The 25,283-nt window shown below is 50.1% G+C and overlaps 1 long non-coding RNA gene, 1 other non-coding gene and 1 pseudogene across 2 annotated transcripts; 2 read left to right on the forward strand and 1 right to left on the reverse strand.

The window, feature by feature from the left end:
• The first annotated feature begins 8,390 nt into the window (after positions 1 to 8,390).
• On the forward strand, positions 8,391 to 8,534 carry LOC117712178 (small nucleolar RNA SNORA48). The gene has a single exon (XR_004607245.1). It is a non-coding gene; the product is annotated as a small nucleolar RNA SNORA48 (small nucleolar RNA).
• Positions 8,535 to 16,931: 8,397 nt separating this feature from the next.
• On the reverse strand, positions 16,932 to 17,654 carry LOC117711988 (mRNA turnover protein 4 homolog pseudogene; annotated as a pseudogene).
• Positions 17,655 to 21,733: 4,079 nt separating this feature from the next.
• Positions 21,734 to 24,959, forward strand: LOC143442890 (uncharacterized). The gene is made up of 3 exons (XR_013111483.1): positions 21,734 to 22,210; positions 22,453 to 22,626; positions 23,081 to 24,959. It is a non-coding gene; the product is annotated as an uncharacterized LOC143442890 (long non-coding RNA).
• Positions 24,960 to 25,283: the final 324 nt, after the last annotated feature.

Here is a 25,283-nt window from a genome sequence, read left to right on the forward strand (position 1 = left end):
TGCAGGGGAACCTGAGTCTGTAACAGAAGGCCAAGCTCCCCCACGTAGGAGCTGAAGGGACTTCTCAACGGTTCAGAGACAGCACCAACCTTCTCTTCTCATCATCATCCATCCATCCATCCACCCATCCACCCACCCATCCATCCATCCACCCACCCACCCATCCATCCACCCACCCATCCATCCATCCACCCACCCACCCTCCCATCCACCCACCCACCCATCCATCCACCCACCCACCCATACACTCATCCATCCATCCACCTATCCACCCATCCATCCACCCACCAAACCATCCATCCATCCACCCACCCACCCATCCATCCACCCACCCATGCATCCACCCACCCATCCACCCATGCATTCATCCATCCATCCATCCACCCATCCACCCATCCATACACCCATCCAACCATCCACCCATCCATCCACCCACCCACCCATCCATCCACCCACCCACCCATCCATCTATCCACCCACCCACCCATCCATCCATCCACCCACCCATGCATCCACCCACCCATCCACCCATCCATCCACCCATCCACCCATCCATCCATCCATCCACCCACCCACCCATCCACCCACTCACCCACCCATCCATCCACTCATCCATCCATTCATCCATCCACCCACCCTCCCATCCACTCTCTCACACATTCATTCAAACAGCAAGCTCCTGCTTCTGGCCAGGATAGAGAGCCCAGAACTGGGAGTCAGCCAAACTGGATCTGGCCTCAGCTGCAACATACACACAGGTCCCTCAGCCTCTGGGAGCCTCCGTGAGTCCTGGCAGTGGTCATAGGAAGTCTCAGGATCCTCATTTTTTCAGATAAAAGAACAAGGCACAGAGAGTTGAGAATCAAGCCCACAGTCACGCAAGTCATCAAGGCATGGGTGGGATTTGAACTCAACAGCTGTCTCTAGCTGCCAGTTCCCAATCAGGTCCCCAGTAGTTTCCAGGACAAGGACAATGGAGGAGACTTCTGGAGTGTAGCACTTGTCCCCACAAATGGTGTGAACTGGTTCCTTGGCACTTGGGAAAGAAATGACTTTTCCAGTCTGATGAAGTTAAGATTTGAGCCCTTCTTCTAGGAGACAGGACTTGGCCACTTAGAAGCCACCCCAATACCTCTCACTAGCCCCTTCCAGCCCACCTCTACCCTCCTGGAAACTTGGGTGTCACTGTCCTTAGCTGTGGGTTCATGCTTCCTGGCCCCAACCCAGGCTCTCCAGACACACCCAGCATGCAACCATGGCTGGTCAATGGTAGCATGGCTTTCTGATCACCTAATCACCTAATGCAAAGCCATGGGATCCGAATCCAGCTAGTGAGACTCCTAAGACTCACTGGAACTCCCAAGCACAGGCAGTTCTCTCCTAGGCTGGTGAGAGGAAAGCTGGGAGCACAGAGGACTCATTCACCCAGCAGATGGAGGTTGGCACCTTGAGGAAACACAGATCTTTCATAGTTGCCTGAGCTCCTGGATCTAGCCATGCCTGAAGCTATCCCATCACCAACTCCCCATGATGTACATTCTGTTTGCACATAAGTCAATTTAATTCTGATTCTGTTCTTTGCACATTCTATTAATAATCCTGAATAACATACTACAGCGCGCGCGCACGCACACACACACACACACACACACACACACACACACACACACACACACAGGTTCTTCACTGGCCTGAAGCAAGCACAGATACTGAGAAGAGACATGGTGCTTTTCAGAGAAGATGTGGGAGGGGAAGATGTTTCTCATTCTTCTGGGTTGAATCAGCAGATAAAAATAGAGCGATCTGGCTTCCCAAGCGGGGCATCCTGCCTGACCACAGGACTCACATCAGCACCAGCCAGGAGGGCGGGGCCTTCCCAGGGCTCCCACACTCTGCCTACATAGTCTCCCTGGACTCAACCCCTGGGTTGTTTTTTCAATTTCTTTGTTTTATTTTACTTTTTGTTTTGAGACAGAGCCTCATGTAATCCAGGCAGACTGCAAATTCTCTATGTAGCCAAGGATGATCTTGCACTTCTGCTCCTCCTGTCTCCATTTCTCGTTTACTGCACATGGGCCATCGTGCTTGGTCCCACTGTGGATGGCACCTATGGCTTTGTGTATGCTCAGCACTTGCTCTACTGACAGCTACATCTCCAGCCCAGCACTGGGTTTAAAGCTTCCAGAAAACACATTGTGTTTGTCTTAAGTTCCACTGCTGTAATGAAAGCCCGTGACCAATAATAGCAAACTGAAAAGGAGATTATCTGGTTACACTTCCATATCACAGTTCATCAGTGACCAGTTCAGGACCACCAACCCATGGATGCACTGCTCCTAGAACCTAGGTTCTTCCATATCAATGATGCCCACGGCCTTGCCCATGGGCTGGCCTGATGGAGCCTTTTCTCTGCTGAGGTTTTCTCTTTTCAAATGACTCTAGTTTGTGTCAGGTTGACAAAAAACAAACAAACAAACAAACAAACAAACAAACAAAAAGCATAAAACCACAGAACCCAGACCTAACCCACACACATGCACATTCAGGCTGAAGAGAGCCTGGAGGACCCCCATAACGTACTGCATGGTTCAGAAAGACTGACGGGGCTTCTGCAGGAAGTTCTGGTACCAAAGAGAAGCTGACGTTGGCTTTGCCCTTCCCACCAAGCCCTGAGCTCCCATCGAGACCCCAGAAACCCTGGAGTCAGCAGGGGTCAGACAACAAGGGACAGTTTACTGAGACCTCCTCCAAAGACTTACAGAAGGCCACAGGGGGAGGCAGCAGACCTGGTGTCATTTAGGGCGGGTCCTAGAGGCAGCTCCTGAGTCAGGCACTGGATATACAGGTGGCCTTTTGGAAGGTAAAGAAGCCAGAAACTCAGTGGCGACTGCACACACATCCTCCCTCTGCCTGCTCACCTGCTTCCAGACCACTTGCAAGTTGTTGCTTAAGAAGAGTGCAAAAAGAGCTGAGGACCTGGTGCCTATGTGCCAGGCTTTGGGAGAAAAAGGCAGGTTCTCATCCTGCCTCTTCTGGAGCTGAGGGCTGGAGGAGGCTGGCTTAGGAGGAGGAACATGAGGCAAACGCTCTTTTAGCCCCCAGCCCAGGCAGTCATTACTGGCATATTTCAGTTTTGCCTGTCTCCTGGTGTCATAGGCCTGAGCCCTGGGAGAAATTCTAGCATCAACTAGTATTTGGAGGCTATGTGTGAGTGTGAGTGTGAGTATGAGTGTGAGTGTGTGTGTGAGTGTGAGTGTGTGTGTGTGTGAGTGTGTATATGTGTGTGTGAGAGAGTGTGTGTGAGAGTGTGTGTGTGTACGTGTGTATGAGTGTGTGCTTGTGTGTGTGCGTGCATGTGTTTGTGTGAGTGTGTGTGTTTGTGTGTGTTACTGTGGGGGGGGCATGCATGTGTGTGTTTGTGTGAGTGTGTGTGAGTTTGTGTGAGTGTGTGTGAGTTTGTGTGTGTGTGTGTGCATGCATGCATGCATGCGTGTGTGCATGTGTGCGTGTGTGCGTGTGCGCGTGTGCGCGTGTGCGCGTGTGCGCGTGTGCGTGTGCGTGTGCGTGTGCGTGTGCGTGTGTGTGTGTGTGTAAAATGCCTTCTTGGTGTATTTCAGCATCCACAGAGCCTGACAGGCTTCCACCTAAGCCAGATCTTGGCTTGGCTTTGCAGGGCTATGGGACTTCAGAAGCCTGGAGGTCAGCAGAGGCAAATGTCATCCAAGTAGTCGCCACTGTTCTTCCCACCAATGGGTGGGAAATATCCCAGCTGGCATATGGTCTGCAGGCTGGCCTGCTGGTCTGTAATGCACGGTCTAAGGAACAACTCGTTAATTGAGGGTGCTAGCATGAATTTGTTTCAAACCTCCCGAAGGCGGTGAGGCATGGTGGACACACCTGTCAACCTAACGCTTGCAGATTCAAGGTTGTAAGGAGCCTCAGAGTCAGCTCAGGACACCTAAGACCAAGTTCTCAGCACAAAGGAGACACGTTTGCTCCAGAGGGATAGAGGGCAGGGATGAAGACAAAGATAGGCGGTAGAGAATCAGGGAGAAGGGGAAGGGAACCAAGGAGAGGGGAGAGAACGGGAAGGGGAGAAGGAGCAGGGGTGTTTGTTTCAGAGGACGAAGGATCGTCTTTGGATAGAGAGGAGACAGCAGTGGCCCCTAGGAAAATGACAGTTTATAAAGGTAAATGGGGGAACTCTGTTGAGATGAGGCGTTTAATTTTGATTGGGCATGTTAATTAAGTGATCCAAAGGGAGCTTTTGATTGCTGGACTTCAATACCTTGATAGCTGGACCTTCGTTAATCAGCCTTAGAAGAAGGAAGAGACCAAATAAAGGAGTAGACCTTGGGGCTAGCTTTAGGGATGTCATCTAATGGTTTTTAGCAAGGCAGAGGGAAAGTGGGAGAAGAGCAAGACCCTTCTCCTGCCAGAGCTGTGATTGTCACGCTCCGCTCTGGCAGGCTGGAGTCCTGAAGTTCAGTCCATTATCATCATGGTGGGAATCCCGGCAGCATGCAGGCAGACAAGGTGCTGGAGGAGCTGAGAGTTTTACATCTTGTTCCAAAGACAAACAGAAGACTGACTTCCTGACAGCTAGGAGGAGGGTCTCAAAACCCACCTCACAGTGGTGACAGACTTCCTCCAACAAGGCCACAATCTTGTGCCACTCCCTGGGCCAAGCATAGTCAAACCACCACAATTCTCTTCAAAGGATCAAGTCTCTTCAAGGTTATCCCCAGCTACACTGGGCATATGATGAAAGTCTAGGCTACATGTTATTCTGTTTCAAAACAGCAACAGCACTACCAACACCTCCCAATGATGCCCTGAGACCCAAGGAAATCCTGCTTTAGAGGGAGATCTCTTGGTCCTCAACACAAACCATCCTGTACCCTGGCTTGCCAAAAATGTCACATTACCCAATATCCTGGGCCTTTGAACTTATTGTTCTCAAGCAGCCTAGAATGCCTTTCTCTTACCTCCTCCTGTCTTTCCCTTTTGGCCTCAGGCCTCCTCTGACCCCAGTAAGCCTTCCTGGACCCCAGCACCTCTAGGTGGGTTCCTCCTGTTGTCTACGTGCCTCCCTATCCAGTGCGTTTCTCTGCTTTGTTCATCTGTTCCCCGTGCCATGCACACCCCCATTGAAATGGCTCACTCTTCCAGGAAGCCCTTGGGCTGGCTTGGTGTGCACAGATCCGGGACAAAGGAGCTGACTGAGCTCCTAATGCCCATTTCTCTTTGAGCCCAGTTTGGCAAGACACTGTCAAAGTTTGTTGTTGTTTTCACTTTACTATCTGTGCTGGTTTGTTGTTGTTGTTTTGTCAACTTGACACAAGCTAAAGTCGTCTGGGAGGGAACCTCCACTGAGAAGGCATTCCCACTGGATTGGCCTGTCGGCAAGCCTATGGATCATTTGCTGATTAATGGTTGCTATGGGTGGGCCTATGCCATGGAGCAGGGGCACCCCCCCCCCAAGGCAGGTGGGCCTGAGTTGTATAAGAAAGCCAGCTAAGCCAGCCATGAAGAACAAGCCAATAAACAGTGTTTATCCACGGCCTCTGCTTCTGTCCCTGCCTCCAGGTTCTTACCCTGAGTTCCTGCCCTGACTTCCTTCCTTCAGTGATGGATATAATTGGAAGTGTAAAATGACATAAATCCCTTTCTCCCCAGGTTGCTTTGGTCAAGGTGTTTGTCAGAGCAGAAGGACTGTGACACGGTCCCTGTCTTACGTTTGTGGACTTGACCACAGTTAAGGCTCATAGCACACGGTGGAATTGGGATTTGAACTGAGGGCAACAAAACACAGACAGCCTGACGGTAATTATGCTATAAGAGAGGGCAGCTCAGGCCAGCCAGGGCTACACAGCAAGACTCTGTCTCATGAGGTGGGGGTGGGAGGCATCAATGCTATTACAGTCTTATGGCTGCTATGATAAATGACCAAACGTGGATGGCTTAGAGCAGCCAGGGCGTGGCAGAATGTGGTGGCATATACCAGCCCAGTTCTCAGGGAGCAGAGGTAAGTGGCTCCTCCTTCAAAGCAAATGTGGCTGCATGGTGAGATGTGTCCAAAAGGGGCACAATCCCTGGCTTGCTTACATCTGCAGAAGCCATTTTTCTTTTTTTTTTTTTTTTTTTTTTTTTCGAGACAGGGTTTCTCTGTATAGCCTTGGCTGTCCTGGAACTCACTCTGTAGACCAGGCTGGTCTCGAACTCAGAAATCCACCTGCCTCTGCCTCCCAAGTGCTGGGATTAAAGGCGTGCGCCGCCACTGCCCGGCGCCATTTTTCATTTTGTTCTGTTTTGTTTGGACATAATCTCCTGCAGATCATGCTCAGATTTGAACATGAACTTCTGATCTCCTCATGCCACCTCTAGAGCCCTGCTGTGTGATCAAACCTGGCATTTCCTACATTCTACCCACCAGACAAGACCTATTCAAATACAGTCTCATCTCCAGGTGCAGGGTGGGAGGGGACTATGCAGCAATGGTAGCTGGGAACAGGGTTGGGCAGTCAGCAGCCTCTCCCTCCCGGTGGGCTCCTTCACTGGGGAGAGAGGCTGGAGAGACCAGATGCAGAATGTCCCAATCTCGCACACAGAAGGAAGCTGCTCATAGCTCCCTCAGTACATAACTCAAGGCAGACAACTGTGCCTGACACTCCAGCCCCCAGTGCCACTGGCTGCCAGCTGACTATGTGGTCCCTGCTAGCCTGGGAGTCCTGGCACATGGGACCCTTGGCTTGGTCTGAAGGAAGCCCCACTGAGCCAGGCTTCAGGCAGAGGCAGATGCAATCTACACTGGTCTGTCAGATTCTGGAAACACCACCAGCCCTACTTGCTCTAAGAACAAAGAGTAGATCTTCTGTTCATGACTGCACACAGCCCTAAGGCTGAGCCAGAGTGTGGAGTTCTCCATGGGTCCCCACCACCACCACCACCACCCACACAAAAAGGACAAATGCCTAGGATTCCACAGGCCTGCCCACTCTAAGCCCCTAGAGACAGAAGCAAAGGCCACCCTAAGGGCTGGTAGGAGGGCTCCTCTGAGTGGCTGGAAGCTCCTCAGGCTGCCATCACACGAACCCTCTACAGCCCCTGCCATAGAACAGATGAAGAAGACCGTTACCCTACCCCACATCTCCACACACGATGACACACGGACACAGGAGCCAGGCTTAAGCTGCCCCATGCACACATCACTGCAGGATGCTTTGGGTCATGTTCCCAGAGGGAAGACACAGGGCACCCAAGGCCTCTGCACAGGAAGGCAGCACGTTAGTTCAAACCTGCACTCTGCAGCCTTAGGCCAATGACTCAACCTCTCTGTGCCTCAGGTTCTTCAGTCCTCCAGGAAGATGGCAGCAGGCCAGTGGTGCAAATAAATTATCAAAGAGATCATAAAAGGGGGAAGTAAAGAGTCTATTAACACATCACCAGCACAGCCACCAGTGGCTCCAAGAGGAGGGACCTTGAGGCTGCTGTGTGCAAATCTTTTGGAGCAGTTGAAGGAGGTTACTTAGTCTCATAGGCCGTTCCTGAGGGGTCAGGCTGAATTTTGTCTTGTTAGGAAGTAATGTTATAACACCAGTGGTCTCTCAAGTGAGACTGGTCACCTGGGGGAGGCTCATGGGTCACCAGGAGGTGGGCTCCGCTTTGTATGTGCTTGGGCTTGGCTCCAGGCAGTGAGCGGCTGACGGTTACAAGGCGAAGTTCTCTGTCTTGGGCATCACTGTTGCTGTGAAGTCGACTGGAAAGCTGTTGGCTGACTCACAGGGAGCGCTGGCATCTGCCATGAACAGTGGTGCAAAGAGCAGGCATGTGTGAGGCTGCATGCTAACAGGCCTGTGTACAGGCTCCATAAAGGCTCATACGCCGGGCTGGAGAGCCCCTACTGCTCTCGCAGAGGACCTGAGTTTGGGTCCCACAGCTACCTGTAACTCAGGCTCCACGGGATCCAATGCTCTCTTCTGGCTTCCAGGAGTAACTGCACTCATGTGTACATAGACACTCACGTAATTAAAAAGAAAAGGCCTGGCTCTTGGAGCCGTGTGTGGTGACACATGCCTGTCCTGCCCGCTCTCAGGTAGGGCTGAAGGATCTGAACTCAAGATTTTCATCTTCTGCGTAGTGAGTTCTGGGGTCAGCAGAAGATACTGTCTCAAAAAATATCAGCCGGGTGGTGGTGGCGCATGCCTTTAATCCCAGCACTTGGGAGGCAGAGGCAGGCGGATTTCTGAGTTCAAGGCCAGCCTGGTCTACAGAGTGAGTTCCAGGACAACCAGGGCTACGCAGAGAAAATCTGTCTCAAAAAACAAAAAAAAAAAAAAAACAAACAAACAAAAAAAAATCAAAAGGGGGAGTGGGCTTAGTAAAATGTTTGCCTCCCTCCTGGCAACAGCCAGAGACATTTTGTTATTGGTGTCCTTATGTCAGTCAGGGGCAGAGCAGATGGCCGTCCGTTGTTCATCCTAGCTTGATGCCTGGCTTGGTGGCTACAGCTGCTTTATGCCTAGGACTCATAAAAGTCAAATCAAGCACCGACTCAGAGGCGAAGGGAAGGGAGAAGGGAGTGAAGAACTTTGGGAGGGGGCGGCATTAAGGATGTAAATAAATAAAATAATTAATTTTAAAAAGTGAAATCAAATCCAGGCAGCGCAGTGGGAGAGGAGGAAGACAGAGACCCGCATTCAGCCATGGCATGCTGTGCTGTGTGGAGGGAGATGCCCACATACCTTCCCTCCCATGCACAGCACAGTGCGGGGTGGGGCATATACACCCACCCACTTGCCACCACACCATGCAGTACGTAGGGCTAACCAAGGATGTCACCCAGGGGCCCGCCAGTCATGTGGCCATCCTGCGGAGGGAGCCACCACAATGTGTGAATACGTAGTGGTCAGAGCGGGGAGAAGTGGAGCAACCTGGGCATTATGAAGAGAGATGGAATTGAAGAGCAGGAGCCGGTGTGAGTGGTCAGACTCGCCACCTTGGGGCCATGGTGAGGTCCCAGCCTGAGCTGCCACTCAGGGCCAGATATAGCTAGCTACACAGCAGCAATCGTCAGTGGTCATATAACTGCTAGAGAACATGGAGACCTACCTACTTTCCTGGTAGGGACAGCCGCCAGGAACTACATGGATGTCCAGGGTCTATGCAGAATGGGCCTGCCCCTCACTGGATGTGGCTCTCTGGAGAGCTATCCTCACCTCTCACCAGAGGCAGCACTCTGGAGAGCAGGCTCTGCACCTTGCCCAGGCAGCACAGTAGGGTTGGCCTCGGTTGGGGGTGGAGTGTGGGCGAGCCAGCCCTGAGGGCAAGAGCAAGGGAGGTCCCTACACACAAGTGTCTACAGTGTGGTGGCATGGGTGTGGGATGAGGCCCTATCCTCCCTCCCATTGATCCCCTGAGGTAGTCAGGAGAGCAGGAGAGTGGGTCCTGCACCTTGCCTGAACAACACAGTGGAGCTGGCCCTGATGGTAAAGGTACAGTGAGCCAGCCCAGAGGGTGTGAGAGTTGGAGAGCCAATCCTGCCCTTTCAGGCTGACCTGGGAGAGTGGCCTTGATCTTGCCTGGGCGGCAAAGTGGAGCTGGCTCTGGATGAGCCAGCTCTGGCCCCAAGGCCATGAGAGCAGGAGAGCTGGTCCTACCTCCTGCCAATGGTGGCACTGGGTGGCCGAGCCAGAGCGGTGCTGGAGAATGTCCAGCTCAGCTACCACCCAGATCCAGGGCTCTGAGCTGGCCCACCCCAAAATCTATATTAGCCAACAGTTGGGATATGTGAAAGGGCCAGTCTTGCTGATTCAAAGCTGCAGCAGGATCTCCATGACACAGGACAACAACAGAATAACCAGGAGGGGTCCCAGTGAGGATCCAATGTTGATGGTGTCACAGAAGCCAGAGACCTGGAGCCAGACCAATGACTTACTGCAATGAACATTCGCAAGTGAAGATGTGTAGACAGAGGGATACACTGTGGGACACACTGTGACACACTGCAGCCTCCATGATGAGATGTTTTCTGTGTGTGTGTGTGTGGACAGCTTGTAGGAGTTGGGTTTTTTTTTTTCTATCATGTGGAATCTGAGACTCAAACTCAGGTTGTCAGGCTTGGCAGCAAGCTCCTTTCCCCAGTGAGCTATCCCAATGGCCCCTGGAGATGTCTTATGAGAGGAATCAAAGGATATGTAGAATTCTGTGTCAGCCATCCTCCTCTTGGAGCAAATGCAGTAGCAGGTGACAGTACTTCCTCCTTTTTTATGGGTGAGTAATATTCCACTGTGTGCATTTACCATGTTTTGTTTATCTACTGTTCCATGGCTAGGTGCTCCATTTTCTTTTTTGACTCCTGTTGAATGACAGCTTCCTGCATGTAGGCTTGACACGTTGGCATGCTACATGGCTCACAGAGCAAGTAAGACTGTCTCATTTTAGAGTCAGGATGGACCAACACAAAGCCCTGGATCTGGGCCTGAAGTAGCTCAGCTGATCAGTCTGTCAGCTCTCCTGCTCCCATTTCTGTGCAGACAGACAGTATAATTTACAATTCCCCAAGGAGCACAAGCAGCAGCTGCTTCCGCACCCCTTCCCGTCTGACTTCACAGTCAGAGTGCTCAGCTTCTCTTCAGCTTCTGTCTCTCCACCGTCTGCTTGCTTGCTTCTTTCTTTCCTGTCTCTGCACCAGGTACGTAATTCACTTCCTGTCACACTCGGGCCCTGGGGACGGGAGATGACCTCAGTGTGATCCTCCCTCCACTAGTTCATTGTATTGGTTCCCACTAAGCCTGGAGCTCACAGAAAGCCCAGTGATCCTCCTGTCTCTGCCTTCCTGGCACAGGACCACAGATACATGCTACTGCACACGACTTTTCCCACAGGTGTTGGGGGGAATCTGAAGCAGAGGCATGGAAGAACACTGCTTCCTAGCTTGCTCCTCATAGCTCAGCCTTCCTTTTTATACAACCCAGGACCACCTGTTCAGGGTAACATCATGACCAGTCATTAATCAGAAAAATGTCCCCATAGGCGTGCCTACAGGCGGTCTGATAAAGGTATATTCTCAACTGTGGATTGGTCTTCCTAGATGACTCTAGATTTTTCAAAACTTACTTTAATAAGAGTTCTTAAATACTTTAACCTCCCTTCTAGCCCACCACCCATCAGAGGTAGAGGAAAGCAAAAGTTAATAGGGCCAAGGAGGAATAGCAGGAGAAGCTCTTTGGTGTGTTTCTCTCTACAAAGTCAGCGAAGAAGGCAAGGCAAACCAATACCACCAATGCCATGGAGTCGTGAGCAAAGACCAACAAAGTCCAGCAAAGAGTGGCAAGGTGAACCAATGCCACACAGCACCATCCACTGTCTGTCGGGTTATATTTATATCTATCCTTTCCAAACAACATGTGTCCTCTCAAGCATTCGCTCTAGCAAAACAATACATGTCCTTTTTCCAGGCAGTTTTCTGACAAACACCATGTGTGTTTGTCACACCATCCTCCCACATGTCTGCTTCAGTGAAACATCTTCTCATAAGACAGTTCTGGAAAAAAAAATCACAACTTTACTGAGTCTCCCAAGAAACTAGAAATTTTCACTTCACTAGCTTGTATCATGTCACCAAAAATCTAAGCAGCACCCACCTACTTAGTTTTCTTGCCCAGGTCTGGCAAGTATCAAAACTGAAAATTATACCAGAAAAAAACTGGTCACCAGCTTGTCTCCAAAGCCTGCCATTATGTGCTACCTCTCCCAACACTTGGCACTCCAGATCTTTATGGATGGCTTCAACCTGTCAGTCATCTAGAGGGCCACACGACATCTTTAACCATTTCTCTTTCTGCCCACATTCTCCAGAGCTAATGGTTCCCAAACAACGGCTCTAGCCTTGCCTGCTTTCCTAATTAGGTGAGTGTTGAGGTTTTGACTGCTGCAATGTATTATAATGCTAAGTGTGGGTTCCCCAAGAAACTAGTGTGATCACATGGTAAAAGCATGTAGACCTTTAAGCGATGCTATATGACCCTGCCCCCAAGTCATTTCTGATTGGTAAGTAAAGGTGCTTACAGCCTGTAGCTGGGCAGAATTGAGATAGGCGGGGCTTGGGGTTCCCAGCCTGGAGATCGGAGGAGACCACAAGAGGGAAAAGAAGGTGAAGAAAGAGGAGGAAGTCTCCGGGGGTTAGGAATCAAGAAAGCATGGCCCTGAGGGCTGGCCGGTTGAAGTTAAGAACAGCTCAGATAAACATAGTAAGTAATAACTCAGTGTTACCAATAGGAAAGTAGATTTTAGTAGCATAGAGGGTAGATATCTGCCCAGCTCTAGTGCTGGTTAATGCTTATTGTATATGTAAAGGTTGTGTGTGTGTGTGTGTGTGTGTGTGTTTTATCCAGGAACTAAATGGTCAAAGGCAGGGTAGAAACCCTGGATTGGAAATTAAAATTTTCTGCAACAGGTGAGACATGTGAGGAGTCTGAGGCGCTCATTGACTAGATGCGCCCTGCTTCCTGTCACGAGTCAGCCAGCCTGTGTCCTCCCTCGATGCTTTAGATGAACTTCCTAATTGTCTTAAGTTCACAGTCAAGTTGGAAAGAAGCAGAGTTAACACATTTTTCTGTGCAATGTCCCCGATCATCACTGTCCTCTACAACATCATCAACACCAGGATGCAGGAACTGTATCCCAAGGAGTGCTGGGCCTACCTGCTAGGGCCTCTGCAGGAGACGCTGGCTGAGCAGCGTCCCTCTGGCTAGTCCCTCTGGCTAGCTTCTCTCCCTTCTACTTCCCTTCCTCTACCAAGGCAGGAAGCAGAACTCAACCCTCATTCCTAACCCCCACCCCAAGGCAATATAGAACCTGAGGTAATCTCTTTAATCCAGTAGCAGCCAGCTATGAGGAGCTCTTCCATCTTCCTTGTCTGGTCCTAACTGATATGACCCTTATTCCACAGGGATCCCTCACCATCTCCTGGAGGAAGGAATCCACATGGAGAGGCCAGAAACATCTGATCAGACAGGCTTGCTGCATTCCTCAGTGAGGCTGTGGTCCTCTCAGGCTCTGTAGTTCTCTTTGTCATCAGAATATCTGCATTGGTGTTTATGGCTAGAGGGGGTAATGGATGGCAACTCCACTGTACAGGCAGTTCTGATGCTAAGGTCCTGTTCCCCAATTGGTTCTTGATCCATCAGTAAAGAAAGCCTTGGGCCAATTGCTGGGCGGAAGGTACAGGCAAAACTTCCAAGTCCCTGGGGGAAAGGGAAGATACAAGGAAGGAGAGGAGGAGTTTGTCATGCCTTGGAGGGAGGAGAACCAGCCAACCATGTGAGGTCTCAGGAGGAGCAGTGGGCTGTGGCCGCTCCTATAGGCAGGTGGTCAGAGATGTCTAGCAGGGACTAGATTCAACTGACAGACTTAGGTTAGGGCAGGTGGGAGGAGTGGTGGAGCTAAGAGTAATGACAAGGGCACTGTTTTTTTCAGGCGGGAGACAAGAGCATCCAACAATTGTGCCAAGAAGGCAAGTTGAAAATGAACAACTCGCTGGGCGGTGGTGGCGCATGCCTTTAATCCCAGCACTTGGGAGGCAGAGGCAGGCGGATTTCTGAGTTTGAGGCCAGCCTGGTCTACAGAGTGAGTTCCAGGACAGCCAGGGCTACACAGAGAAACCCTGTCTTGAAAAAACAAAAAAAGAAAAACAAAAAAAGAAAAAAAGAAAAAGAAAATGAACAACTGGGTGTGTTTCTTTTATCAGAGGATTCAAGGGAAGCCAGGCTTAAACTAGCTTATTTTCCCAGCAGAGAAATAACTTATCAGGTGCCACATGATGACATCACCCTATCCTCTGTCCAATGCCTGTGGTCCCAACAGAAGACCTTTGGCCAGTCTTTGTCACCTCCCCTGCTCTCTTCCTGATTTCCACAAGCTGAAGAAATTTAGGTTCCCCAACAGGAACAGCTCTGAAGGGAATTAGCGGCACCTGCTGCAGGGTTCACGCCCAAGCATGGGGAGTTCTCACTCAGTCTGAAGTTCCGCAGGGGGGCAGAGCTCTTGGATGGGGAACCCCAGACAAGAAGGCTTGTGGGGATTGACTGGTCTCAGACTCCTGGGCTCCCAGGTGCTATTGGAAGCTACAGAAGAGTTGAGACTGGGGGTATGCGGGCTGGAGGGGCCCCGTGGCGGCACCCCACAGGGTGAAACTCTTGATTTATCACTTGCTTGGCAGGGTCTGCTAGCTTGGTTGAATCTATGGCCTCCATGGCAGGAACATAGAAAGGTCCTCCGGGTGGGAGATTAAGTGCTTCGGCTTGATAGTTGAGAGCTTCTCCAAGGTTCCCCATGGCGGGCCCCAAAGATACTAGAAAGTCCATGGTTCCAAACGGGTTTATTTTCACAGCAGATGGTAGATGATTCTTGCTGTACCCCCGCCCCCCCCACACACACACCCAGGGCGGGCCTTTGGTTAAACACCATTTGTAAGGAGAAAGGTCTGGGAAAGAATACTTAATTGGCTATGCCCTCTGGCCTTTGGGTATCTCATTAATATGGAAATGTCTCAAGGCCCTGAGACCTGTAGTCACACCCTCTACCTGTGGAGGGGCTGGTAGGGGTGTTGTCCTATTTGACTGAACGGTGCAGGTCAATGGAGATCTACACCATGTGTCAGGAGCCTGGGGTCTAGGAGCATGGCCGAACACCTGCCGCTGTCCCATTAGGGTCTGGGGTTTGAGGCCTGTGCCCAGCAAGGAACCAAGCTATTCTTTCATGGTCCCACACTCATCCTCAGGGGATGGGGCTGATTCTGTTTTTTGTTGTTGTGTTTTGTTTTGGTTTTTTTTTCTAGACTTAGCTGTCCTAGGCACCCAGGGTTCTCTTATTGCCTAAGACTGTGGCACCCTCTTCTGGCCAGGCGCCACCTGGTGCCACCTGATTCCCCTACAGGCAGTTTTGGGAAGGGCAGCTTGGTGATCTGTGGAGTTTGGCCTTTGGGATTTAGAACTGGGCTCTGGGCATCAGTCTACTTGGATTCCAGTCTCAGCCCCTCCACTTACTAAGAGGGGGCCCTCAAGTGTGGTGTGGAGCTGTTCAAACCCAGCCCAAGGCATCTCTAACATGTATAACTTATGTGGTTTTAAAAAAAGATTTATTCCTTTTAATTTTATTTGTATTCTTGTTTGCTTGCATGTATGTATATGTTCCCTGTATGTTTCTTGTGTCTGAAAGGACCAGGAGAAGATCCTAGATCCCTTGAGACTGGAGTTACAGAGGGTTCTGAGCTGACTTGTGGGTGCTAAGAACCAAATTCGGGCCCTCTAGAGCAGTAAGTGCTCTTAACTGCTGAGCCATAATCTCCAGCCCCTCATTTGTTTGTTTTGTTGGTTTTGTTTTGTTTTGTTTTGTTTTGTTTAAGACAAGGTCTTACTTTGTAGCTTTGGCTAGCCTGGAACTCAATGTTTAGACTAGGCTGGATTTAAACTCACTGAGATTCTCTTTGTTCCGATTCCTGAGTGCTGGAAGTAAAGTATCTGTCACCGAGTCCTCTCCTCTCTCCTCTCTCCTCTCTCCTCTCTCCTCTCCCTCTCCTCCCCTCCCCTCCTCTCCCCTCCCCTCCCCTCCTCTCCTCTCCCCTCCCCTCCCCTCCCCTCCTCTCTCCTCTCTCCTCTCCCTCTCCTCCCCTCCCCTCCTCTCCCCTCCCCTCCCCTCCTCTCCTCTCCCCTCCCCTCCCCTCCCCTCTCCTCTTTAGACAGACTCTGCCGTCCAGGCTGACTGTGAACCTTTAGCTACTGTCTTTTCTCAGACTCCTGGGTGTTGAGATTACAGGCATGAGCCACCATACCCAATATGTGTGTCCTGTGCCACCCCCACCCCCACCCTGTCATGTGTATGCACGTGTGCAAGACACTGCAAATACGGAGATTAGAGGACAAAGGACAACTTGGTTCTCTCCTAGGGAATCAGTCCTCAGGCTTAGCTGCAAGCATCATCACCTGCCATCTTGCCGACTCTTCCTCCCCTTCCTCCCTTTCCCTTTTTCCTTTTGAGAGAGGTTTAAAACCTCTGAGTAAGCAAGTCTCCACCTCAAGTGCACAACTCAGAAAACCCTCATTTAAAAATCCCCTGAAAGTCCCCAGTGCAAAACCAGAAAATTCCTCAATACTCACTTGGTCCATCCTCCTCCCAGTACAGCTAGGATTTCCAAATCCCAATATCGTCAGCTCTCTTTTCCCAGAGGTCACTGATGAGAGTCCAAAGAGAGTCCCAGCAGCAGCCACCAAAACCCCAGTCTCTGCCTATGACGTCACGTGGCCTTCTCCCTGGGTGGGAGGATCACAGACACTGGTGGGGAGCTTGATCCAGGATCTTCCATTTCTATTTGATCCTGTTGACAAGGCCCAATTCACAAGTAACGTCTTGTCTTGGGGTTCTGGGCCTGCACTGTGTTGAAGGGACCCTCCTTCAGTATTTTCTGAGATGCTTGGGATCTCTCCCAGGGGAGCATCCTTCCAGAATGAGGAGGAAGAGATTCTCTGCCAGTCCAGAATCCTCCTCTAGAGGGCGCTCAGCCACCCTGGAAGTGCCCAGCTCCCTGCCAGGCACAACCTCACCTGCTCCTCCCAGACACCAAGCACTGGAACCTGCTAACCAACGACAGGGATGGAGGCTCCAGGTCCAACTTTTGTGGTTGGCAGAGGAATAAACGAAGACTCGAAGATGGAAGAGGCTTCCGGAGGTTACATGGGTGACCAGAGCTAGACCTGCAACCAGAACTCTCTTTTCCCCCTGCTGTCTACAGGAAACACCCTATGGGCAAAATTTTATTCTTTATAGAAACAAAGTAATTCCCTAGCACCCTCCTTTGTCTTTATCTATAGTAAAAATAAATAGCTGCTCCCTCCAGAGGGGTGACAGCCGTCCTGGGGTGTCCAGTGGAGATGCAGAACTTGCTGGAAGGCCTCAGTCCTGGCTTAGAGTCAGCTGTCATCTTCCTCCTCAGACTCTCCATCAGCCTCAGGCACACTCTCTGGCAGGTCATCGTCCTGAATTGCTCTGGCGTCTTCCCACCTGGGCATCCCAGATGCATTTGAGGGTCACTTTGAATTCATCCATCTCAGACCCAAACAGCGTCAGGACATGGGCCTGCTCTGGGGTCAGCACGTCACGCTCCTTGTATACGTCATAGTCAGACAGCAGGGTAACCACACCTTTCTTGAGGGCAGTGGGCAGGCCCAGCTGCCTCAGCTGTGGCTCCATGGAATGAGGGGCCCTGTTTAGGGGCCCTGGATCCAGGCTCACAGTTATTGGTTTGTTCCCAGCTTGAGTAAAATCCATTTCTGAACCACTCATTCACCTCCATCTTCATGCGGTTGGGAAAAAAGAGCTCAACTTCACCTCTCAGCTTCTTGCTGGTGCCATGTAGGATGTCTATTTGTCAGATGGGCTTCCACCCAAGGCCACCATCATCACCTTGTTTTTGCTGTGCTTCCAGGCATTCCGGATGTCCCTCAGCTTGCTGTTCCTCATGTTGGCCACAGAAAAGATGAAGAGGTACTTACACGTGTCCACACATTTCCGAAGCTCTTCTGTCGGGTTCTGCTTCAGTTCCAAGCCTTGGCAGTTTTTGTTAAGGAAACTTTCTTGTCTTGCCTGGATTTGGGCATTGCGCTAAAAGCATGTGCCACAACTGGAACTCTTGAGCCTTCAGTCAGTGTCCTTATAGTTCTAGAACACGCTGAGAGGGACTGCCTGTCCAACTGTCCATCCTCTGGCACATTATACTCTACACACACACACACACACACACACACACACACACACACACACTCACACTCACACTCAGCTCCACACCTAGTTACAACACCACCTCACTTAATCAACTCCCCCCCCCCCCCCACTTAGGGCTTGGAGAAAACTCAGGCAGCTGCTCTTCCACTGAGCTAATTTCCTGAAGCTGCACTAACAATCGACCTTACACCCAGGGGTTTGCATCATTCACAAATTCTTTTATAGTCCTTGAGAGGTAGAAAGCCACAGTGATTTTCTTATGGCTAAAAGCCTTGGGAGGCTGTATCTGCTTCCTGAGGCTGCTGCTCCCTTGGCTCATGGCTCCTTCATTTGGTCTCCTCTGTGACTCCTACTACTGGCACCTTCCCAATGCTTGCCTTCTAGGAGCATCCTTGTGACTGTGGTGGACTCACGCGGCTCCTTAATGACACCTGCAGAGTCCTTCTCGACACACCCTGAGCACTGGACGAGAAACTGGAAGTTTCTTATGTAAGTTTTTTTTGTTTAAAAATTTAAAACTACTTGCTTATGTTTTTGTTTGGATTAAAACATTAGTGATTAACTCTGAGTCACCAAGAATGCATTAAGGAAAGAAATCAAAGTCCTCCCCTTGGGGTCACTGAATCAAGAGTGAGCTCAGATTAGAACTTTACACTTCTGTGTCTTCTGTCCTCTTGTGTGTCTGTTGTTTGTATGAGTCTGAATCTGTGTCTGACTGAAGGCTGTGTGCAACTGTGTCCCTGTGAGTCTGTTTGTCTGAATGTGTCTGTCCCTAACAAAGGGCTTTGCTCTGTTCTTATTGCACAACACAGAAAGCATCACACGGGGAAGGAGTGAGGAATACTTTACAGAAATCTTAAGCAGAATTTTGTAAGGAATTACGTCACTGACGGCAACTGACCCAGATAGCGATCAGTGTTACAAACATTGTTGTTTGTGAGGAGATATCTGTACATTGTGTTCAACATTTATGATAGATGTTCGTTTTATAAGACTGCTTTCAGCCTATATTTATTGATTTCAGTAAATGATTATTAGAACATGCATGCATTACTCTGAGTCCAGGAAGAACAGATTTTTTTTTTTAAAAAAAAAGACTTATTTATTTTATGTGAGTACACTGTTGCTGTCTTCAGACACACCAGAAGAGAGCATCAGATTCTATTACAGATAGTTGTGAGCCACCATGTGCTTGCTGGGAATTGAACTCAGGACCTTTGAAAGAGCAGTCAATGCTCTTAACTGCTGAGCCATCTCTCCAGCCCCAAGAACACATAATTTAATATTACAGTTTTGCATTAGTTTAAATGATAGAGGTTAGTTACACAGGAAACCCAAGGCAAGTGATAGTCATTGTTACATTGTTCTCTTGAAGGCAGGTTAAGCAAACAGCTGAGTAGTAGGACTGTCTTAAGTGGCCTCACGGTGTATTGAAAACTCTGGCTTTGAGGTCTAGGAAAGTTCCCACGACTTAGAATGTAAGGGATATTTAATAATATTGCATCACTACAATTTTTGTTGTTGTTTTGTTTCTTTTGCTTTATTTTGAGACAAGAGTCTCAAAATGTAGCTCTGGTTGTCCTGGAACTCCCTATGTAGATCAGGCTAGCCTCAAACTCACAGAGACCTGCCTGTCTCTGCCTTTGTTAGAGCGCTGGGATTAAAGGCACACGCCACTACATGCATTCTGTCTAACATCACCACAATTTGTATTTTATGTGTACGGGTGTTTTGCTTATATATGTCTGTGCACCACATACTTGCAGTACCTGAGGAGGCCAGAAGAGGGTGTCAGAGCCTTTGGAACTGGAATTCCAATTGTTAGTTGGCAGGTAGGGGCTGGGAGCTGAACCCATGTTTTTCTGGAAGAGGGACAAATACTCATAACCAGGTCCTTACTCGTGTTTTACAGTACTGGGAAGAAATCCTGGCCTTATGCATTCTAGACAAGGGCTCTCTATCTTTGAGCTACACTCCAGCCCTCGGAGAGCACCACATAGCCTCCCACACACCCATTGCTCCCCTTGTCTTACGTCTCCCCCCATAACTCCTGGGCACATCTGTGCACCAGGTCCTTGATGACAATGCTGCTCAGAACAAAAGGGAAAGAGATGGAAATCGAGCCAACTCAGGGGACTGTGCTCTCCCCATGGCTCTCACAACCCTGCCAAGCGGAGGCCTTCTTGACAGTAACAAAATTATAGTTTCAGTCTGTGTCAGGTCCTTAATGTAAACACCTTGTGGTTTGAGGCACACACTAGCCCATTGTTAGCAAGGATTCTCCATAAAAGTAGGTCCAATGTGGCTTATCATGGATACACAGCCACAGAGGCCATGAAGTCCTGAGATCTACCAGCCACAGGAGCATGAAGGGCTGGGACCAGAGATGTGCAGCTGCTGTGGGGGATGATTATTATTATTATTACTATTATTTTGTTATTTGAGACAGGTTCTCTCTATCTCAGACTCATAGATTCAATTTGCCTCTGCCTTCTGTGCTGGGATTAAAGGCATGTGCCACCATGGCCAGCTTATTATTACATTTAGTGTGTGTGTGTGTGTGTGTGTGTGTGTGTGTGTGTGTAATTGCGCACACTGAGGTCAGAGAACAACTTGCAAGCAGGAGTCAACTTTCTTATTCCACCATGTGTTCCAGAGATCAAACTCAGGTTGTCAGCCTCTGTGGCAAGCACCCTTCCCTGCTGAGACATCTTGCTGGGCCAGGGACTGTTAAGTACTGGGGCCATAGACCCAATAGTTGAAAGATAGAATAAGAGAGGTGTTTGGCTTCAGAGGCAAGAGCAGATTTGTATGAGCCTGCTCTGGGAGAAGCAGTTCTTGCCAACCGTGGAGGTGGATCTCTGTACTTGGAGCACTGAGTGTCACTCCGTCCTCCGGGAGCACTGACTCTCACTCCGTCCTCCGGGAGCACTGACTCTCACTCCGTCCTCCGGGAGCACTGACTCTCACTCCGTCCTCCGGGAGCACTGACTTGCAGCGGAGACTGCGTTCTGCCAGCTCTGGGCCATTACCAGTCGGGCAAACACTTCAGTTAACTTCCACACGCCTCTGAAGAAACTGTGGCCCACACGGGTGAACTGGCTTGACCGAGGTCCCACAGCCTGCTCTCCAATCTCTTAGGTCCATGTTCACTGGATGTTGAAGGAATAGCTGTGTGATAGGACACAGGGAAAGGGGGCACTAGAACATGCTGCGCCCAAGATCTGGGCACATGCTGGCAGGCCTTGGTGTGGGATCCCATCCTCACTGTGCCTGCGACACTCCTCTTCCAGACATTAGCCTTCTCATCCCTATGCACAGGCGTCCCCAAACAGCCTATCTCTACCGGCGAGCTCTATCCATCACTACAGCTCTGGGGACCTGCAGATGGTGGCCCAGCTGCAGCCATGAGGTCCAGAACCCCATGGGTCCTTACTTATCCTCAAAGCCAGAAACAGCTGATGCCTTTTTTCTTTTGAGCCACAGTCTCAGGCCAGGCTGGCATTAAACTCACAGGGTGACCTTGAATCTCCTGCTTCTACCTTCTGATTGCGAGGTTACAGTCAGTGATTTGCGGGGTGCTGGGGACTGAGCCCAGGGCTTTGTGCGTGCCAGGCAAGCACCCCACCAGCTGACCCTCATCCCTAGCTCCCACTGACTTCTGAGCACCTGCCTAACACTTTCCCGATCTCTGATCATTTAAGCTTTTTGGTTTGGTTTGATTTTTTTTTTTTTTTTTTTTTTTTTTTTTTTGAGACATCTGGCTGGTCTCAAACTCAGAGATCCACCTGCCTCCGCCTCGCAAGTGTGGCTAAGCACGAGCACGTTTTCATCCAGTTCTGAACAATTTACAACATTGCCAGACAGCTTGGAGGTGGAGGGCTGAGGTAACTCGGAAACCTGCACCAGAAAGACAGGGGGTGGAGTTTGCCCGTTTCAAAAGCTTTCATCATCTTCTTCCTGAGGGTACACCTCCGGCTCACACACACAGGTCAGCTCAGCAGCTCAGCAGCTGAGTACCCATGGCCACGCCCCCTTTCTACACCACGCCCTCGTTGCAGCTATTGGTGCTGCTACTGTGCTTTCCTGTCCCTCATCCACCTAACATCTTGACCGCCTCCAAGCCCAGCTGAAAGCCAGTCTCTGGGATTCCCGATCTAGCAGGCTTATTTCCTGCCTGCTTCGTAGGGTTGGCAGGAAAGCGAATGAGGTCCAGTGGGATAATCTGGTTTGAGTTCCACCCGGTATTTTGCAGACTTGAGACTGGACAAGTCAAGTCTGTGAAGTAACAGAGCCAATCTCATGGAAAGCTACCACTACTTAGTTTTTATGATTAAATTTGCCAGGTGGCGGTGGTGCTTGCTTTTAATTCCAGCACTACAGAGGCAGAGGCAAGTGCATCTCTGAGCTCGAGGCCAGCCGGATCCACAGAGTGAGTTCTGGACAGCGAGGGCTACACAGAGAAACCCTGTCTTATAAGAGAGGGAGGGAGGGAGGGAGAGAGGGAGAGAGAGAGAGAGAGAGAGAGAGAGAGAGAGAGAGAGAGAGAGAGAGAGACTGACTTACCCAGAGGCATGCAGATGTGTCTACCTGCAGAGGTGACCACTGCCTCAGAGACCAGCTCTGCATCTACATATAAATTCCCTTTTTTTGTTTGTCTGTTTTTTGAGATAGGGTCTCCCTGTGTGTTGAAGACCCCCAAATTAGGGAGACCTTTACTCAAGCCTCGGGATATTGCGGCTACCCAAGAACTCTCGCAAGACACCGTACCTGGATGCAAACGGCAGAGGTTTATTAGGGAAATAGGCCTGCGGTCAAACGGCAAGCTCTCTCACAAGAACAAGCAAGGTTTGGCACTGAGTGATGGGTATGGGGTCTTTTTAAGAGCAAAACCACAAACCAGGGGAGTGGGGAGGGGGTAAGAGGTTGCCAAGGATACATAACATGAGAATAGTGATACATTCCAAAGAAACCCACCCTAAAAGGTTAATGGCCATGGAAATTACCCAGTACAATCATTTTCTCAAAAATGTGGTTTCACCAAGTCACTGCCCTACCTTGTCATTTATCAACTATTTATTCTCACTAGCTCCAGGTGTAAAGCCACAGTCCTGTCATTGTGTTTTTACCACCTGAATGACTTTCACTCCTTACAGCCAGTTCCTGGGACTGGCCTGGCTTGACTGGCCTGACTTGTTTCAGAGAAAATTTTCCATGTCCCTAAAAGAACTTAAAAGGCATCTATATATGTATATATTCTATAAAAATGATTTTTATAATTTTTCATTCTTTATTATCACAGGCTGTCCCGGAACTCACCGCCTTTCAGCACTCTTAGTGGCTGCTTTGAAGTATCCTTTGATTAGTAGTAAAATATTATTAGTCCTCAAGAATAAGTAAGTGATAAGCAAGCAGGCTCATGCTTGTGAGGCATTTGTTGCTCAAACTATCATCCTAGTCTCTGCCTTTGAGACAAGAGTTCATGTAGCCCAGGCTGGCACTGAACTCCCAGCAAAGAGTGACGGATGGGTCTGTCTGGGCCTCTCTGTCTGTGGCCAGCTGGACAGGCCAGTGGTATGAACCGTGTGAGGACAGGCTTGTGAGCAGTCCTCAAGGGTTGGGTTTGTCTGGTTTTGTCTCAAGTGCCAGGAGTCAGGAGGCCCCTGCACCTTTGGCTATAGAATCAACATGTTTTCACACATTTAGCCTCTGAGCTCATTGCATGCCCAAGTGACAGGTTATCTTGTGACCCCCCCAACAAACAGAGGGGTAGACTGAGATTTGAGGAGAAAAGGGCAGAAGGAGGATTTGAACCCCAGCAGTCTGGGTTCCTTCATGGATCTCCATGCTAATGGGTTTTGTGGGACCTCCTACCTCGCGGGGACCGTGGTCTATCTTTCTGTCTGTGGGGAGAGGTCTTCATTTGGAGCATCTCCCGCATCACCACGTAGAGACCATTGGGACCATTGGTGTAGCCGATTCCTCACCAGCCAGCTTGCCTTCACACAGCCCCTGCACTGGGGGCTGGTCGGCATGGCTGTCTGTCTCAGAGCCCTCATGCTGCCATGGGATGGGAGGGCAGACTTCCTTAAGCAGTGGTTCTCAAACTTCCTAGTTCTGTGACCCTTTACTACAGTTCCTCATACGGTGGTGACCCCAACAATACATTCTTTTGTTGCTACTTCATAATTGTAATTTTGCTAGCTATGAATCATAATGTAAATGTCTGTGTCTTCCAATGGTCTTTATGTGACCACTATGAAAGCATCATTCAACTCCCCAAGGGGTCTTGACCTACAGGTTGAGAACCACTGTTCTACAGGAAGCCAACTTCCTCCTGCGTGGGGGGCCCTTGGCCAGACTCCTACATGGGGTATTCTACAGTGACATTTTCACCATAAAGCCATGCTACACAGGAAGCCTAAGGTCAGAGATGTCAGGCAGCTTGTCCAGGGCCATATGCCAGCTGGAATTTGAAGCCAAGCCAGTGTCTCTCAGGTTCCAGCCAAACTCAGGCCGCCTTCCCATGCCGAGGTTCAGCCTAAGGGGACCATGACTTCTTGTTTTCTTCCTGAAGATGGAAGGCAGACCTGTTATAGGAAGCACAATACCAGACTCACTCTTGCACACTTCTCTAAGATCAGTCTGGGGTCAACATGTCTTCCCGATGGGCTATAACCAGGTTATGTCTTGGCCTTAGTTCTTAGGGCCTTGATCCCACTACTCCACCACATAAAAAGGCCAGAGCAATAGTTAATGGAGGTTAGAAATAGCCCACTTCCTGTCCGGGCCACCATTGGAGAGCAGCAGCCATGATCCTGTGCTACCCTATGTCCGTAGGCCTCAACAAGGACCAAAAGGTAACGAAGAACGTCAAGCAGAGACATAGCCAGCGTCGTGGATGCCTCACCAAGCACGCCAGGTTCTTGTGGGACATGATCTGGGAGCAGTGCGCCACGGAGTTGCTCAAAGTGTCCAAGGACAAGCGCACACTCAAGTTCATCTAGAGAGTGGGCACGCACATCGGGCCAAGAGAAAGTGGGAGGAGCTGAGCAACCGTGCTGGCAACCATGAGGAAGCCGGCAGCTAAGAAGGATTGATGCACTTTCTCCCAATAAATGATCGTTCCTACAGTTGAGAGAGAGGGAGAAGGCGGGGGGGGGGGGGGGGAGACAGAAAGAAAGAGGAAGGGAAGGAGGGAAGGAAGGAAGGAAGGAAGGAAGGAAGGAAAGAAAGAAAGAAAGAAAGAAAGAAAGAAAGAAAGAAAGAGCCCTGTGCTCCTGTCTCTGACAGAAGCACTTTCACTCAGTGTGTGCAAGCTGAGCCCAAGAAAGGCGCCTGACTACTCGTTTCTCGTCCCCACCTCTTCCAAATGCTCACAATGGCCACTGTGCCGGTTGCCCTCTGTATCCACGCTCTCCTTCCAAAAGCAGTAGAATCTCTGAACCCTGGCTGAGCATGGTACTCAGAATGAACACCATGTGTTCCAGCTCCAAGTGGGGACC

Source organism: Arvicanthis niloticus, chromosome 6, assembly GCF_011762505.2.
Source record: "Arvicanthis niloticus isolate mArvNil1 chromosome 6, mArvNil1.pat.X, whole genome shotgun sequence".
Lineage (NCBI taxonomy): Eukaryota > Metazoa > Chordata > Mammalia > Rodentia > Muridae > Arvicanthis > Arvicanthis niloticus.